The sequence below is a fragment of the Hemitrygon akajei genome, unplaced genomic scaffold, assembly GCF_048418815.1.
Source record: "Hemitrygon akajei unplaced genomic scaffold, sHemAka1.3 Scf000177, whole genome shotgun sequence".
NCBI classification, from domain to species: domain Eukaryota; kingdom Metazoa; phylum Chordata; class Chondrichthyes; order Myliobatiformes; family Dasyatidae; genus Hemitrygon; species Hemitrygon akajei.
Genome location: NW_027332063.1, coordinates 777,753 through 796,961, shown reverse-complemented (window position 1 = coordinate 796,961; position 19,209 = coordinate 777,753). Strand labels below are relative to the sequence as shown.

Genomic DNA, 19,209 nt, shown 5'->3' with positions numbered 1-19,209 from the left:
CCGGTTTGCCTGTGTTCAGGTTGCTGAAGTACCTGTGGATTCACAGGGTACTGAACCTAGTGTTGAAGCTCAGGAAAGGTCTGAGGTGTTCGACTTGGTTACAGAGGAATGCAGTCCTTTCGTGTCAGATGGACTTGGTTCAGTGACTAACGGGTTAATCCTGGCACCACTGGAATGTGAGGATTCTCAGTCACTTGTGTTAGAAGGTGTTCTAAAAGTTAGTGATGAGATGAAAGCTGGTGACTTGAGTATTTTTGAACATATTGAGAAAAGTGTTACTGAACTCTGAATAAGGTAAATTTAAAGTCTGGATTGGTTTTAGAAGAATTTGTCATGCTGAAAGGGCAGTGGGTTTGTAACAAGGTGCCTGCTAATCTGTTACAGTTTGTTTTGAAAAGTAAAGATAAAGAAATTGGTGATGCTGTTCAAGTTTGTGAGTTGGAGAGGCAAAACTGGAAGTGCTTTTTTGACCAAGAGGGATCACCTGCAGGTGTTATACTGGAAAGTAATAGACTTAAAGATTCTGAAGATAAAATGAATGACTTGCTTAAAAGTAATGAGTTGTTTGGGAGTTCAGAAAATGGGCTTAGTCTGCAAAATATTGGTCATAAGCTAGCACCTGTGAATGGAGTCTGTGAAGGCTTTCTCCAAGCTGGTAAGCAAGCTGATCACGTGAGGGTTAAGGGCAAAAGGGACAATGGTTGATCAAACCCCATTTTGAATAACAGGATCTGGTTTTGAAGGAATTTGACTTTCTTATTGTGACTAAACATGTGAAAGAATAAGACGATATCATGGTAGAGTGACTGTTGGAATGTTATGTTTCAAAGTGAAATACAGATTACTATTTGTATACGCTTCTGTAATGGCTAAATGGTAATCTCATATCTAATGCTTTATATACTGTAATGTACACTTAAGTTTAAATTTTCCCTTTGAGAAAATTTCTTAAAAGGGAGGGAGTGTTATGTACCCCGAGGGTTCATATATTCTGTGGACAACCACTTTACAATGTCGGGAGAATGAGTCTGGCTTTTGGACACTGTTGGTGCTGCTAACGAGAAAGAGAGAGAGAGAGAGAGAGAGAAGTGGGGGGGGGGGGCATCTGCACCCAGAGCAGATTAGAGAGAGAGAGACAATGATTTAAAGTTATGGCTCCATGGATGATTATGCACTTTTGCTTCCAATGACTTTGCCTGCTTGTGTGATTCCATGCTGACACAGCAAGGCGGGGGCCAGGTGATGGACATGGACATGGACATGGCCAGTTGATGGATGGCTAATAACCCGGCAGGGGAGATAAAAGGCGGGTCTGCTGAGACACAGGCAGACGCGCCACGGGACATTGAAAGAGCATTGTGCACCCACAGGAAGGTGGGGGCTTGGAGGATCGATTCGGGGGAATCGATCAGAGGCTCACAGTGTGTCAAGGCAGACCGGTGGGGGCTTGTGTGTGTTTCCACCCTGGCCTGGGTGACAAGCTCACCACTGAAGAACGGTCTGGCCGGGAACGGAGGGGCCACAGTCGGAGGATCACAACAGCATAACAGAACAAGAAGACAACGGAAGGTTTGCCTGATGCAGCTGCTCATCTCTCTGTCTGTCTGTCTGTCTGTCTCTCTCTGTCTCTCTCTGTCTCTCTCTCTCTCTCTCTCCCTCTCCCCCCCCTCTCTCCCTCTCTCTCTCTCTCTCTCTCTCTCTCTCTCTCTCTCTCTCTCTCTCTCTCTCTCTCTCTCTCTCTCTCTCTCTCTCTCTCTCTCTCTCTCTCTCTCTCCCTCTCTCTCTCTCTCCTTCTCTTTCTCTCTCTCTCCCCTGACTCCCTTCAACGGTACGACAGCAACTTCCTGGATTAAACTGAACTGAACTGAGCTCTGCATCATCTTCAGATTATTCATTTACCATTAGGCTTTGATAGAGCTTGGTCTTGGTTTATATTTGCACACTTCTGTATATATCATTGCTAACCTGTTTTATATGTATATTTGCATTTTATTGTACTGTATCACTTAGTTTACTAATAAACACTTTTAGTTACAGTTCCACCAGACTCCAACTTATCATTCCATTTCTGCTGGTTTGGTAACCCAGTCACGGGGTACGTGACAATATATTTAAAGGTGATCTTGATGGGTTCTTGATTTGTCGGAGTGTAAAAGGTTTTCGACAAAAGGCAGGAGAATGGGCTGGAGAGGTTTAGCTTGATGGGGTGCTGGAACAAACTGGGCGGGGCGAAATGTCTATATGGTTTCTCTTCTTCCGGGCTAAACGCAAATCCAATGTTGCCGCAAGTGTGAACCAAGTCGGACGTCATAGATAATGGGCACGTTGGGGCGTGGGGGTAGGCAATTGGAGGAAGTGATGGAGGTGGCTGGAAACAATGTTAGGTTTAAGAGTTTGGCGCTGTACAGAGACTGTAGGATCTGTAGAGGTTTGAGACTATACGTGTCCAATCAACTGAGCTAGGTCGATAGCATTACATGTAGTGTCCCGGTGGTTACCAACGGTAAATGATGATGGTGATGGGCACAATGCGTATAGATATTGTACCGTCCTGTCATGTTAAGTCACCTGTTAGTTACAATCGACCGATATCAGTGATCATCAACGTTGCAGTGTGTGTGAGACATCTACAGATACCAGCTCAATGCAATGCCCAGCAACAATTGGTTAGTCATTTGTAAAACTTGCAGAATTATGGCGCTTACTACTGTGCGCCTAGAGCTTAAAAACAGAAATTATACCAACATCTTTCAATGCACTTGCCACAGAACTGTTGGGTCCAATTTGGAAAATGCATATTTGGAAATGTATGTAGGTCATCAGCAGCGTGCTGGATAAAAAAAAACAACAACAACAACAACTTGATGGAATAGTTCTACTGTCGAGGCATTTAAGCAACATCATCAAAAACAACAGCCATCCAGGACATTATCCCTTCTCGCTGCTGCTATGGCGAAAGTAGAACAGGAGTCGTGAGGCCGATACCGCCAGGTTCAACAATCAGGTCCCTGTAAAAGCGTGGATAACGTCATTAAATTCAAGCTGAACTGTTTTTACAAAGTATGGACTCAAATTCAAGGACTCTGCACCTGAGGATCTCAGTAACATTTATGCAACTACCCCTCTGTCTATCTATCTATCTATCTATCTATCTATCTATCTATCTATCTATCTATCTATCTATCTATCTATCTATCTATCTATCTATCTATTTACCTATGTTATTACTTTCTTTATGCTTGCATAACTTGCCTTCTGTTGTTCCTTGGTGCTTTCTTGCATGCTTTAAGTCAATTCTCATACAATGATCCGTGTGATATTTGTCCTTTATTCCATTCGATCACGAAGAGATGTTCATTAATCGAAACAGCTGCCTGAACGGAATGTTTCAGAACAATTTCAGGTCTGAAATATTCTTGGGCGCACATTGCTGCATGAACTTTAGAGATTCTGATTCCATCCCAGCTCCAGTTTGATCAGGTAGCGGTGAATAGACTCACTGGATTGATTTTCTTGTATTCTTTGGCGTTTATATCAAGGCCCCTCACTTGAATTGCTGTTGTTGTTATCCTATGTGGAGATACAGCACTGTAACATGCCCTTGTGACAATTGCAGATTATTGAGGAATGAACCGACTAACTCATACGTGAACTATCTGTCCTTCATTCCCTTCCTTCACGAAGAGATGTTCATTCATCAAAACAACTCCTTGAACAGAATACTTCAGAACCCAATTTTAAGTCTGAAATACTTCGGGCGCACAGTTTGGGATGAATTGTAGAGATTCTGATATTTCGCGGAGGATGAGAGGATACCTGATCGAGGTGAATAAAATTATGAGAGACATTGATCGTGTGGATAGTCAGCGGCTTTTTCCCAGGTCAGAAATTGCGAGTCGAGACTGCACAGGTTTAAGGTGCTTGGAAGCATATACAGAGGCGATGCCAGGTATAGGCTTTTTTTTTTACGCAGCGGTGAGTGCGTGAAGTGAACTCCTGGTGCAGTGTTGGAGGCGGATACGACAGGAACTTTTGAAAGAGTCCTGGATCGCTACATGGAGCTTAGACAACTAGAGGGCTATGGGTAACCCTTGGTAATATCTACGGTCAGGACATGTTCGGCACAGCTTTGTAGGCCGAAAGGCCTGTATTATGCTGTAGGTTTTCTAAAGTCTCTCTGCTTCGGTGTATTTGTCTCTGAAATCTGGTGGGAAACTGTGGCACCCAGCGGTCACAACGAAATCGTACAAACTCCTGTGAGAATGCATCCTTCATTGAACCCGGATGCCTGGCATTATAATAGTGTTACAATAACCGCTATGCTGTTTTATCTTAGTCTTGAGTGTAAAAAAAAAAATCTGTATCAACAAGAAAGACCCAATATGACAAACGGTTATCTTTACAACCTCATTAAAATCGGTTAGAACCGTCCTCTCCCAGTTTATGGACATGCGACTGGTAACACGATGATCCAAATGTCCCGAGCGCCAAGTGTGTCCATTGTGGATAAACCTCTTTGTAATGCGTGTCTAATGATCAAAACCTTGAATCTGAAGTAGCTTTAAGTAGTTTGTCCGATCTGGTTGTGTAGTCTTTCATTGATTATATTATGTTGATTGAATTTCCTGATCATGCCAGCAGAAATAAAAGAATCACACTGTTAAATAGGATGACGTGTTGATAGAGTGAGCAAACCTGTTACTCTTTGACAAGCTCCCGCTACTTGATCCTTCTGAAGTAAAACCTGACATGGTGGGGTGCGCTCTGCACCAATAGAAAATGCGTCATCGAACCGGCACACAGCTCCGGTGCCACTGTGTCCGAGCGGACTGAATGTATCTGCAGAGGACAGAGGAAATCTCTCCAACACTTCATCACAGACAGCTCGGAAGCATGAACTGATCAATGATCATCGGGCCACTTCCCCTGGCACATCACAAACCTCACCTCTCCAGGACAGTTCCACTGCAGAACCTCCGACATGATCATCCCCTTCTCTGTAGATCAAATTTCTATTCCCTATCCGAGACTCAGTTGTTTCCGTCTTCCACGGCCCAGTGAGCAACTCCTCATGCTTCGGCACAGCATTGATACACCTTGTCCGCGCACTGCTCACCGGCAATCTCCAATTCCCTGCTCCCATTTTATGTTTACAGATCATCAGATTAATTTGGCATATACATCGAAACACAGGGTGAAATGCGTCGTTTTGCGTAAACAACCAACACAGTCCCAGGAGGCACAGCGGGAAACCCCACAAGTGTCGTCAAGTTTCCGGAGCGAGCGCGGCATCCCCAGAATGTATTAACCCAACACATACACCTTAGAAAAAGAGGGAGAACGATGGAGTACACGGAGGAATCCCAGATGGTTTGGCGGAGAACGTACAGACTCCTTACTAAAATCTGCAGATTACATAACCACCACACTACCTTGTTCCCCTATGATGAACATCCAGCTTCTGTACACTTCCCCATTTCCATTAGGAAAGGCTTAGATCTTCCATTCTTTTCCATTTTTTTTACTCCTTGCACCTCTGCAAACACTGTCGTCCGGCTGAAAAATAGGTGTTCGGGGAGCAAGTTCTCACTTCTTCTAGTCAACGCTGTAGCACAGGTTCTCTCTCCCCCTAATAACGGATAGGGAGATGTCTCCATTTTCCCAGCGAGCGGGAGGAAGTAACAAACAACTGGCTGGTTTACTATGTTAAGAGGCCATTACGTCGGATTTCATTTGATCTCTGTCGTGAAGCTGTCAAAGATCTCGAGTCTTCGGGCACACAATAGCAGATTTTCCGACTCCCCCGATGACACACTGGTCTGAAGATGTAACTAGTAGAGTGGATAGGGGAGAGCCAGTGGATGTGGTATATTTAGATTTTCAAAAGGCTTTTGACAAGGTCTCACACAGGAGATTAGAGTGCAAACTTAAAACACACGTTATTGGGGGTATGTTATTGATGTGTGTAGATAATTGGTTGGCAGACAGGAAGCAAAGAGTGGGAGTAAACGGGACCTTTTCTGAATGGCAGGCAGTGACTAGTAGGGTACCGCAAGGCTCAGTGCTGGGACCCCCAGTTGTTTACAATATATACTAATGATTTAGACGAGGGAATTAAATGCAGCATCTCCAAGTCTGCGGATGACACGGAGCTGGGCGGCGGTGTTAGCTGTGAGGAGGATGCTGACGGGATGCAAGGTGACTTGGTAGATTAGGTGAGTGAGAAAATTCATGGCAGATGCAATTTAATGAGGATAAATGTGATGTTATCCACTCTGGTTGCAAGAACAGGAAAACAGATTATTATCTGAATGGTGGCCGTTTAGGAAAAGGGGAGGTACAACGAGACCTGGGTGTCATTGTACACCAGTCATTTGAAGGTGGGCATGCAGGTACAGCAGGCGGTGAAAAAGGCAAATTGTATGTTGGCATACATAGAAAAAGGATTTGAGTACAGGAGCAGGGAGGTTCTACTGCAGTTGTACAAGACCTTGGTGAGACCGCACCTAGAGTATTGTGTGCAGTTTTGGTCCCCTAATCTGTAGAAAGACATTCTTATCATAGAGGGAGTACAAAGGAAGTTCACCAGATTGATTCTTGGGATGGCAGGACTTTCATATGAAGTAACACTGTATCGACTAGGCTTATACTCACTAGAATTTAGACGATTGAGGGGGGATCTTATTGAAACGTATAAATTTCTAAAGGGGTTGGACAGGCTAGATGCAGGAAGATTGTTTCCGATGTTGGGGAAGTCCAGAACGAGGGGTCACAGTTAAGGATAAAGGGGAAGCCTTTTAGGACCGAGATGAGGACAAATTTCTTCACACAGAGAGTGGTGTATCTGTGGAATTCTCTGCCACAGGAAACAGTTGAGGCCGTTTCATTGGCTATATTTAAGAGGAAGTTAGATATGACCCATGTGGCTAAAGGGATCAAGGGGGTATGGAGAGTAAGCAGGTACAGGGTTCTGAGTTGGATGTTCAGTCATGATCATACTGAATGGCAGTGCAGGCTCGAAGGGCCGAATAGCCTAATCCTGCACCTTTTTTCTATGTTTCTATGTTACTACACATGCACACGCACATACACACACACACAGACACACACACACACGCTAACCTGTTCAATATGTGTGCATTTATATTACTGTATTGCTTAGTTACTAATAAACACTATTAGTCTATAGTAATACTTGACTCTAGAGGAAACTAAAATAAACTTGGTATGGTTAAACAGAAAGCAAAAGTGCTTCCCGGCCCCAGATAAGACAACAAGTTATAAATACAGTTGCAAGTCCGGCTGGGCTCATAACACACGCTATATACTGTACCTTATCATTTTGTATTCTTTGTATTTTTGAGAGACACAGTGCGGTCAGAGGACCTTCCGTCTTCACTACCAAAATACACGCATCTGATCAATTAACTGAATACCTCGCAAGTGCTTGAGATGTGGGGGGATTTCGGAGCACCGAGCCTTCAGCCCTCCGCCCTCATCCGTTCCGGGTACACATCAAAACTTCTCTGCAATGTGGATATCGAACCCACATACCCCACTTCCGCTGTCAGCTCTTTCCACACTCTCACCGCCTCCGAGAGAAGAAGTCGCTCGTGAAGCGCCCTCTTGTACATTTCACCTTGTTCCCTTAACACACTGTCTCTTGTTCTAGTCTTACCCAAACTCAAGGGGAAAAAAGCCTGCTCACCTTCACCCTATCAGTACCCCCCTCTCTCAAATGTCCCCTCAATCTCCTACACTCTGAGAAATAAAGTCGTAACCTTTTCTCGCTTTAACTTTTACTCTGATCTTTAAATCCTGGAAACAGTAGGCTGTATTTTCAAATCAGGCACACGTTGACCAACAAGTCAGGACCTGGAAACCTTTACATTGGCTTCATGACTTTTTGATCTTGATGTGATATCTGCAGGGCGCCTACTTCTATGGAGAGTAGCAAACAGAGCTGCAATGATGTCATTTGGAAACTAGCTGTGAAAATGTCGATATTTTCACAAATAATTTACTATTTTATTTGCAAATTCTCAAACACTTGTCAGGCTTTGGATTAAGCTCGCTAAACCCATCCCTAATGGCGCAATGGGATGGAAACAGATGCACGATCATTGCTGTGACGCACGTAAATTGTGTTGAGGGGCTGTGGTGTGTGTGGCGGTGGAGGTATGGGGGATGCGGGTGGGAATGAGGTACAATAAAAAGTAAAGTGACGATTTACTGATTGTTGAAACAGTGCCCTGGAATGTAATATTTGGTCCCTATTACTCTTTACGATTGCTACATCAAGAGGTCAAGGTGCGACGTATGGGGAGAAATTGGTAGTTTCAGAACAGAGGGATTGTTGGTAGGTTTAATTGGACCTCATGGAGGGCATGATGGGATTCCTGAAATTAAGTAATGAACTAGTTGTCGAAGAAACAACTGTATAACAAGAGACAGTGGCATAAATAAGAAACAATAAAAATTTAAAGAATTGATGGAAATATTTTATTTCTGCTTTATTCGGAAATATAACAGAGTATGAGGCCCTTTCGGCGCAGTGAGCCCACGTGACCCAATTAGGTCAATGTGTCCATTTCACCAACTCACCAAGGCATCAGCGGAACGTTTTAGAAAACCTCCGAATTTGTCTTTAATTTTTCTTTCAACTGTAACACTGGAATGCAGGGTCTGAAAGTGTGACGGTATTTCACTGTTCTAGTGTAAGTACCCGCAAGAACATGAATCTCAGGGTAATATGTGGGAATATATAGATTCTTTAACAATAAACTTTCCTTGAACTTTGAAATTAAACTTTGAAATTTCCAGGAAATATCGACTGTCCTTAGAACTGAATTTATGCAGCCGTCAGGTTTGCTGTCAAGGGTTTAAACATGGGATTACAGCTAGCATTTGCATTTGAAACTGTGCGAACCGTCCCCCGCCATCTTCGTTGCTTTCCGTGTTGCTTCAAAGTCAAAATGTACCATAGACCGGCCACCAGCAATCTAGGCTTCTTCCGGTTCCTGCAATTACAAACGAGCAGCGAAATTCCAAGGTGTCCTCAATGTTCGCTGATCCACGTAGGAGTGTAATTATGCAAATCGGCCCATCACGTCTGATCGGACACTTATCCAAGTCAACTTTATTATCCCTCTCAGCTCGATTCATCCTGACTCCTCCCCGTGACCGTTGTCGCCCTTGTCAATCAAGAACCAACCAACCATTAATGTTAATATACCCAGTAACATGGCCCAGCGTTTATACGTTGAAAAGTTGTGGACGTATACACGGTTTAAGCACAAGAGGTAATAAAAGGTTCTTTGACGGAAAGAAATTGAAGAGCAAAGCTTCCCTTTGGTCAGCGGGAAAATGGAGTTATTTGTCTTACCGATATAAGAATTTAAGAAAACACTACATAAATGTGGATAATTGCTTGAATAACTTCAAAATGTCATTTTTTTTAGCTTATAATTTCCATGGACTGTTAACTTATGCATTGTGATATACGACCGATCTTGCAAGCAGAGAATTTGGACACTGAAGTTATCTATTAACTTATATCCAGAGTGCCAGACAAGTCTGTATTTGAATGCCAATTCTCCTTTAAGACTTCCTAACAGATTGTAGGCTTCCAAAAAGGGTCAGATAGACCTCATCAGTTAACATTACGGAGAAGCTATTTCATTATAATACTACAGAGAAGACATTTTTTGAAACGTAACAGTTAACATTACAGATAATATTACTGAGAACCGTACACGTGCGACCATCTTCATCATTTTCGGCGAAGCTCCAAAGTCAAAAAGAACCGCGGACCGGCCACCCGGAAGCTCGCGATTAAAACCGAGCGGCGAAATCTCGACGTGTCCTTCGTGTTCACTGGTAGCATGTAGGAGTGTAATGATGCAAATCGGCCCACCGTGTCTGATCCGCTGCTCAATCCAGGCCGACTTGATCTCCCCTCAACTCCATTCATCCTGTCCTCTACACGTAAACTTAGATACAGTTTTGAATCAGAAAACAATGAATCACCAATATAAATATACACTGCGACCTGGACCAGCGTTTGTACCTTGAACAGTTGTGGACGAGCCCGTATGCCACGTTTAAGAATCTCAGGTAAGAAAAGGTCTTTAATAGAAAGAAATTAAAGAGTAAACTTTCCGTTTGTTCAGCAGGGAACTGGACTCGTTTGGCTTACCGATATAATTATTTAAGGGATCACTAGATAAATGAGGACAATTGCTTGAATAACTTCAAAATGCCGTCTATTTTTTTTAGCTTATAATTTCCATGGGTTGTTCATTCATCTACTGGGATACCAATCCTCCAAGTCGAGAATTTGAACACCCAGTTTGCCAATTGAATTATATCCGTTGTGCTGGACAATTCCACATTTGAATGCTAATTCTCCGTTCAGACGTCCGAACATATTTCAGACCTCCAAACAGGGTCTACTGTGTTCGCTTGTGCAAAAACCAATAAAGTGCGATTGAGAAATCACTGCATGTTTTTAAGAGTCCAGCTACTTGGCGACGAAGAAGTGACCCTCCATAAATCACATGTGCTTCACACGCGGCTGTTGGGTTCACATGAGAAGGCAGATTGGAGAACGATTGGAGAATGATGGGCATCGGTATATTTGCTCTCTCTGGAGAACAGACCGGACCCACTCTAAACAGGAACTGCATGTCCACATTCAAGTGGAGCAGTACGACGTTATATTATGGAGGGTTCAGCTTGCGTTTGCCGTATAACTTCGTGGAGCTCCCCAGGGTAACACCCATTGCTACCTGTCATCTATGTCAATAATCTGGTTGAGAATGTACAGTATGTGGGGAGTGAGCTTGCAGCAAGTAATTGCAAACAATTACTTAATTTTGCAAGATAGTAAATATAAACACCCCTCTTTCCCTCTCTACACTCAGAACCAACCAAAAGCTACTTCAGAAGATACAAGTTCCTGAAATGAGCAAACACTGAGGGAATGTGAGTGACTTTAAAGAGCTGGGATACTGACAGCACATTACCAACCTGGAGTGATTGCAACTGTCTGACAGACTTAACTGATACTTCTGGGCACATTCAGTCTCACCTCAACTATTCCCTACCTTATTTTGTACAGATATTTAATGTCTAAAGGACCAGTGTTTGAGTAAATGAGTCTCGCCAAACTTTCTCCTGACTGAATCACTGTAAACTCTGAGTCAGAAGGGTTCTCTCCAGTCGGTGCTCTCAATCCTCGGACTGGTTCACTTGTTGCTGTTCCCTCGTCTTCAGTCGTGGTTTGCTTCCAGTTGTGGGTTTTTCTTCCAATAAATCTCTCACCGCAAGTCTAACTTTAAACATGAAAGATAATGAATTACGTTAACAATACAAAGGAGAACAAAATGTTTCTGCTCACTGAAATCTAAACATTGAAGACAAATGTAACGATCTCAGTGAACAAATCTGTAATTATCCCTGACACTTCACAGAACCTGATATGGGATAGGAAGTTGTCACCGTTCAGTCATGGTCAGATATAAGATGCAGGAACAGAATTAGGTGATTCAATCCATCGAGTCTACGCCAGCATTCAACCATGCCTGAGATTGATCCCAACACCATATTCCTGCCTTCCTCCTGTAACCCTGAAGCTCCTTAGCAATCATGAGTATATTAATCTCTGCCATAAATATACCCAAATGGCAGCCTCAGCCAACCTCTGTGGCAACAAATTCAACAGATAAGTCAGCTTTTGGCTGAAGAAATTTTTCTCATCTCAGTTTCAAAGGGAGGCATCTTTATTCTGAGACTGTGCTGTCAGTTCGCAGACTCTCCATCTAATGGAAACATCTTCTCCATGTCCACTGTATCCAGGCTTTTCAGCATTTGGTAGGTTTACTTAACCACCCCCTCCCCTTTCACCCGCGTCTGAACTCCATTGAGCACAACCCCATAACCATCAAATGCTCCTCATACATAAAGCCGATCATTCCTGAGATTATTCACGTGAACCTTGTTAGCATCAACTGCACTGAACACATTCCCAAGTACAACAGACCATCAAGAAATTTAAACCATTCCAGAGTGAATATAATAAAAAGAAACTGGAATCACTAGAATCGTTCAACAGGTAAGGAACTGCTGTGGGAAGAGCAACAAATTTAAGGATTCAGGTTCACAATCTTTTGTCAGAATGGATTCAAAATTTTTCATATTTAGTGCAGATCTCCAGCAACTTGAGTTTCTGTTTGATTTCCACTGTCTGACAGATAGGTGACAGTGAGGAGGAATTTCCAAACACAGTCCGAACACTGAACACCCCCCCCCCAGGTTTATTTCTACTGGTTCAAACACAGAACAGCCCATTTACTCACAGACTCTCCTTGTGAGGGATGGAATGGGAACTCATTCTCTCCTAAGATTAGCAGCATTGCTTCCAAAGGAACTCCAGAAACAAACATCTGATCCCAGACCAGAAATACTTGCTCAACACCTCATAATCCTGGGCAGCTTGAACCCCAGGTTCATTTTACTTGGATCTAAACAGGGGTGCAGTGTTGCCGCAGCTCACCGGAGCGCCACTCCAGCACCTCTGTAAAAAAAAAGTCAAATAAGCGGGGAATTTAACAGCGGCCGCATATTAAATAGGGAATCTTACAGAAGGGGGGGATGGGTAGAGGGGTTAGGGGCTGGTGGGGAAAATACCACAAATAACATTAGGATAGGATATTTGATTGCTTTTGGTGAAATCCTGGACCTGTGACTGTGGTGGTCCGTGGATTACTTGCTAATACAAAACTAATTTTTTATCACTAACAACCCTATCGCTTCTAAGCAAACAACGTTACTTCACTTGTTTGATAATTATATTTTGTTATAATTAGTGAATGCAACGGTACAATACTTTGTCATATTATTAAATTAAGTATTATATGTGTTATTGTACCAGTTATATACTAAAATGTAGTGATTGGCTATAATTTTGTTAAAGTCTTAACTATCACAATATTTCTGTGGAGCTCTGGAATTCATATATATTTCTTTCATCTTGGTATAGTGCTTGACATTATAAAAAGTCCTATTCTTATATATATATATGTGTGTGTGTGTGTGTGTGTGACCCAATTTGTGAATTTGTGTACCTGCTCATTACACGAATGGGGCAAGGAAATTGCCCAGTACATGAAATGAGTAGGTCCACAAATTGGGTGTGACATACAAGGGGTGATTGATAAGTTCGTGGCCAAAAGTGGAAGGAGTAAATTTCACAAAAGCTAGCAATTTTCAATTATCTGAAACCGAAAACACCGGAAAAGTTATCAGCTTCAAACTTTCTGCAGAATCACTCACAGAGTTGAACTACACGTGCAGGTACCGACAGCTGTATAACTTCAGGACTTCAAACTTAGGCCACAAACTTATCAATCACCGCTTGTACGGCTCCGGCTGCAAAAAATTTGCAGTGCCCCCCTGCTCCAGCCGTCCGGCAGAGCTCGGGCCCGACCCTTTCACATTACAACCGGCCCCGATTTACACAAACCCGGGATCATTCACGACTCACCCACCCCCCCCCCCCCCCACCGAATCAGAGAACCGCCCACAACAGCTGCAGTGAGCACCGCGCATGTGTTTCCCGGGAGGTTCTTCGCAGCACCACCGGTGGCCGGAGGTCTTCACATCGTCGCTGGTGCCGGAGGACCATGCAGCGCCACCAGTGGCTGGAGGCGGGAGGGACAACCGAGAGGTAAATCACAAACACGACAAAGTCTGCAGATGTTGGTAATTCAGAGCAACACAAACAAAATGCTGGCGGAACTCAGCAGGCTGGGCAGCATTTATCGAAAAGAGTCAAGAGCCAACGTTTCGATTTGAACCCTCCTTCAGGACTGAGATGGAATGGGGAAAATATCTGAATAAAATCGGGGCGGGCGAGGAAATGACTCGTTGGATGGGGATAGGTGAAACCAAGTAAGTGGGAAAGCTCAAGATCAGAAGAAAATAGAGTTTAATAGGAGAGGAGAGTGCAGAATATGAGAAAGGGATGGAGCAGTGGACCCAGAGAGATGTGATAAGCAGGTGAGAGAACGTGAAAAGTCAGAGAGGAAGAGAGCGAGTGGGGGGGGGGGGGTGAAAGGGAAATTTATTCACAGGAAGGAGAAACCGATATTCATGGCATCAAGTTGGGGAAGGGGGTACCCAGACGGAATATGAGGTGCTGATCCTGGGACAAGATCTTGGCACAAGAGGAGGCGATGGGTTGACACGTCGGAACAGGAATGGGAATCGGAATGAAAAAGTTTGCACAGCGGGAAGTCCCGCTCGGAGCGGATAGTTCAAAGGTTAATTTATTATCAAATCAGGAATCCATAAACAACTGCGAGTTTTTATTTCTTCTCCAGAGAGCCATGAAAAAAGAAAGAGCATGAAAGTCGTTCAGAGAAAAAAATCAAACTCCCACCACAGCCCCCGCATCAAGAATAACGGCTTCCGAACCATCAATCGCCCAAACCCACCCCTCTGCACTAAAGGGAACAATAATATCGTCCCCCGATACAAAAAAAACAACCCTATCCCGCACAACTGCGAAGGAGGCGCTGTCACCAGTGTAGAGGCGGCCGCATCGGGAGCAGCGGACACCACGGGCGACCCCGGAAGTTTCACAGGTGAAGTGTCGCCTCACCTGGAAGGATGTTTGGACAATGGAGAGAGTTCGGCCGTCCGGCACTTTCAGTGTGACACCCCGAACTTCACATCAAATCCGTCCAAACGAATCTGGGTGAACTTTAATGACCAATAAATATAATTCTTCTGAGCAATCAGCTGTCTGAGTGATCCCCTGACTCTGAGAGGAAGGGGTATCTATCGTCCACACTGTCAGGGTGTTGAGTTTACCAGGAGACAAAGACTGCAGGGACGAGAGGTTTTCTGTTGATTAATACACTATGTGTGGACCCCGCTGGCAATTCTGGTGTTGTGACCCGAATCGAGAAAAACACCAGGCTGTCCACTCCACCAACAACACGGCACAGCCGGACACATAACAGGGGACTTTACATCCCACAACACTGGATTCAGTGATGAAACCCGTGATTAATGTTGTTGTCCCACTGAAAAGTCCATTGAGGTGCTTTTAAATGCCAGCGCACTCAGCCTCCTTCCCCCCACGCGCCTGACGTCACACACGGGCTCCCCCGTCGGGATCTGCCCTCACGTGCGCGGTGTCTTACGTCACCCACGCGCAGCTGTACTCGAGCTTCATCGGTTTAACGGCTGGGCTAATAATCACCTGACCACCCCTCCCCCACCGCTGTCAACAGAGGATGAAGGCGCTGCGCTATTCTAATTGGTGCGAAGCGATGTCAGTCACTGGTTACAACCAGTCGCGGAGGCGGACAAGCCGAGAGGGCGTTACCCCGCTGAGTTTGTCTCCCGCTCAAGCGCCGACCGCCTCATCAGAGCGAAAACCTCAAAGTAAATGTCCGCTTTCTGATTTATTTCCATTTCCCTCCGAGGGAAGTTGGGGCTTTTGTGAAGCGTCTCCTGCGGCCGGAGTCTGATGTATCGCTGAGAGGTAGGAGGAGACCGCTCGGCCCGTCGGTTTGATGCTGGTTCCCCGGGGAGGGAGGGAGAGGGGGGATTTTATTGAAGGGCTAAAGATGGTGAGAGAGGGGGTAGACAGGATGTTTGTCCCGGTTGGGACAGGAGGGGCTCATCTGTGGAATTGTCTGAGCCCACGGTGGCGTCGAGCACCGGGATTCGCCACATTGGGGGGCAAACACCGGCAGACTGTTGACCTGCAAGCGGGGCCAAAGGTCTGGGCAATGTGACAATTATTTGACCTTTGTTGAGATTGTATCTGGAATTTGGTGTAAAATCCCACTCCCCATACTAACACGGGTTATACAGACCAAAGAACAAACTGCCGGAGGAACTCAGTGGGTCGGGCAGCATCTGTGGAGGGAAATGGACCGTCAACATTTCGGGCCGAGTCCCTCCTTCTGGACTGAGAAATAGTCAGAGGAAAGAGGTGATGGGTGGGGATGGGGCAAGAGCTGGGGAGTGAGAGGTGGATCCAGGTGAGGGGGGAGGTGGGAAGTTGGAAATAGGGGTGAGAGGTGAGTGGGTGGGGCAACACGGGGTGCAGAAGATGGAAATTAATTCCATGATCGAGGAAATGGGGAACGGGCAGAAACGTGTCTGAGATGGGAGAGCTGTAAATGTGAAACAATGTGGGAAATGAGGCCGATGGGTCGGGCAGCGTGTGAGGGGCGAGGAACAGTCACCGGGACACGTGGGAGACACTCCACCGTCACGTGATCCTGTTTTACCGCAGATCGGCGGCATCTGCGGGTTTGTCACCGAGACCCCGCCCCTATCTGATGACGCAATAAGCACACTGCGCATGCTCACATTCCCGGGACTGCCAGTGCCTTTTTTTCTTTGCCTTTGCTGAAGCGGGTCCGGAGCGGCGGATTGTCGGCGTAATCCGGCTCGGGAGAGGGTCCTCGCCCCCTAGGGCTGGGAGCCGGTGGTGGGTCGGGGTGGAAAGGATGATCCTCTGCGGAGCGAGACCGACAAGATCCATGCCGTGAGTACTGAGTCCGGTCCGGAGCGATGATACGCAGTGAGTCCCGGTAGCTTCTGCGAGCACGCGGTCTCACCCCGCTTCCTGGACAAAATCTGCCGGGGTCTGTCCGGGTTGTGAGACCTGGGGATACTTTCTATGGTGTGTTGTTAAAAGTTGGTTAGGGTAAATGCCAAAGTTCCTGTTGCTCTATCTTTGTCATTTTAGTACATAGTAGTATGTACTGTTAATTTAGTATCTGTGTATTTCTGGAGGGCCATCAGTGATCGTCCTTGATCCCTTCTCCCACCCGTTCCATCTGCTTAATCCCTGCCCATCTTGTTCAACCTCTGTCCAGCCTGCATCCCAGCACCTCGATGACAGATATCGATAATCTCTCTTCTACCGTTGCCTTCATTGTGAAGTCTTTCGCCTCACGGAATTATTTCTGAAATCAGTGTTTGTTACCTGAACTCCCAGAGGATTTATCTAATGCAGAATGTGGAAGTATAAAGACAGTCACCACAATTTTAGTTTCAAAGTTACCAAATGGCCGCTGTGTTAATCTTTGTCAGACGGTGACTAGCAGTATTTAAAGTTGAGTCTGTTATTTCATGTGTTGGTCATGTTTGGAGAGGCAGTTTCCCTGTTGCGAGGAACAGCCAGGATCTGTAGGGAGTGGTGCACATTTTTATTGCTCTCTGGTCATTTCCTCTCATTGAGAGTTAGTGGCCTCCGGAGCAGATATACAGACTGATAGTGGGGTGGGGAGGATGTTGTGAGCATTGACTGTATCGACTGTATCAACCCTGTGTTGGAATGAAGAGAAAACTAATGAATGTGGGACTTAAATTTGTGCAACTTTGTTCAGGCCGTCACAAACGTCTTGTAACCAGTCAATAGTTGTGCATCATTTAAAGTAAAAAGAGAAAATGCTGAGACCGTTCTGCAGATCGGGCAGCATCAGTTCTGATACAGGCTGTTCCACAGTTTCTCTTTCCACAAATCTAATCTGATGAAACGAGTTTCCAGCACTATTATTACATTTTATATTATTATTATTATTTTATTTTATTTTATTATTACTTTTATTCCTGTTTGCCTACAGGAAATGTGATGGCCAATTGTGCTGGACAAGACCTCGTTTAATAATTAGATAATGATAAATTGAGTTCACTTTAGCTGCAGGAGACAAGGTAAAACGTATCCCCAGTATCTGGTGACTCACGCCCAGGTTTCCCAGACCGATCATTGGTCCAATCAGACGATAATCAGCTTCCCGTTCTGCCATAGGTTGATGCAGTGATCCGAAGTCTGATTGGCCGAAACACTGCATCATATTACCGGTAGCAAGGAGACCTGGGAGAGTTGCTGTTTGGGCTGTAATCCTTGGAAACTACTTCTGTCTCCTCATTGTGATGTATTTTGCCTCACTATCGGTGTTTGTTACCTAGAAATATCAGAGGATTTATTGAATGCAGCATGAGGTAAGGTAAAGGCAAACATTACAATTTCAGTTTCAACGTTATAAAATAGCAGTTGAGTTAATTTTATATTAAGTCACTTTACAGGACAATGTCAGGGTAGCAGTCTGTCACCTGAAGTTTAATTGAAGTTGGATAATCCAACAAGACAATTATCTGAAAGACAAGAGTAAATCGATAGGAGAGTGATTTCAAAAGAAAATTTGACTTTTTTGGAATGGTCGAGTCAAGGCCCTATCGTTAATCCCATGGGAATGTTGTGGAATGGCCTGCAGCAGCAGTTCAGGCAAGGAATCCCACCAACATCCCAGATCTGAAACAGTTTTGTCAGGCGGAATGGCCTAAACTTCTTCCAAGCCGATGTGCAGGAATATCTAGTTATCGGAAGCATTTGGCTAAATTTATTGCTGTATGGGGTAGTGCGGGGGTGGGGGGGGGGGGGGGGGTCACACCAATTATTGAAAACCAAGGTTCACAGACTTATTTTTAACAAGTACATGTAATATTGAATCCTGTTAATCTTGTCATAATGAGACTCAGAGCGTTTGAAATTGACTCCATTGTTTACATTTTTCTGTCATTTTCGGAGGGCCGCTTTCTGCATTGCCAGGATAACATCCCATGCGACCGGCAAGGAGTGGTAAACAATTTTATCTCTCGCTGGTCACCGTTGCTCAGCGAGAGTTAGTGGCCTCAGGACCAGATATAACAGACTGATAAAGGGGTGGGGAGGAAGTTGTGAGCATTGACCGTGTGTACTGTGTTGGAATGAAGAGAAAACTAATGATGATCCCTTTTTTCATCTGGTTCCATCTGCTCATTCCCCATGCAACTTGTTTAAACTCTGTCCAGCCTGTATCCCCTCACCTCAATGATATATATCAACCATCATGTTCAACCTCTGTCCAGTCTGTTTCCCACCACCTCAATGATATATATCAACAATCTTGTTCAACCACTTTTCAGAGTGTATCGCATTGCCGCAATTATATCTTTCAGCAATCATTCTTCCAAACTTTGTCCTTATTGTGAAGTTTTGTTTTGCCCCTTTTCCAGGGTTGTGCTATCTTTTTTTTTTTTGATAACTAGAAACACCAGAGGTTTAATTGAGTACAGCACATGGCAGGGTAAAAGCAGCCATTTCAATTTCTGTTTCACCGTTACAAAATGTCTGCC

At 44.7% G+C, this 19,209-nt stretch overlaps 1 pseudogene; it reads left to right on the top strand.

Annotated features, from left to right (window-relative positions):
• Positions 1–16,413: 16,413 nt before the first annotated feature.
• Positions 16,414–19,209, top strand: part of LOC140724243 (beta-1,3-galactosyltransferase 5-like) — a 32,534-nt pseudogene continuing 29,738 nt past the window's right edge.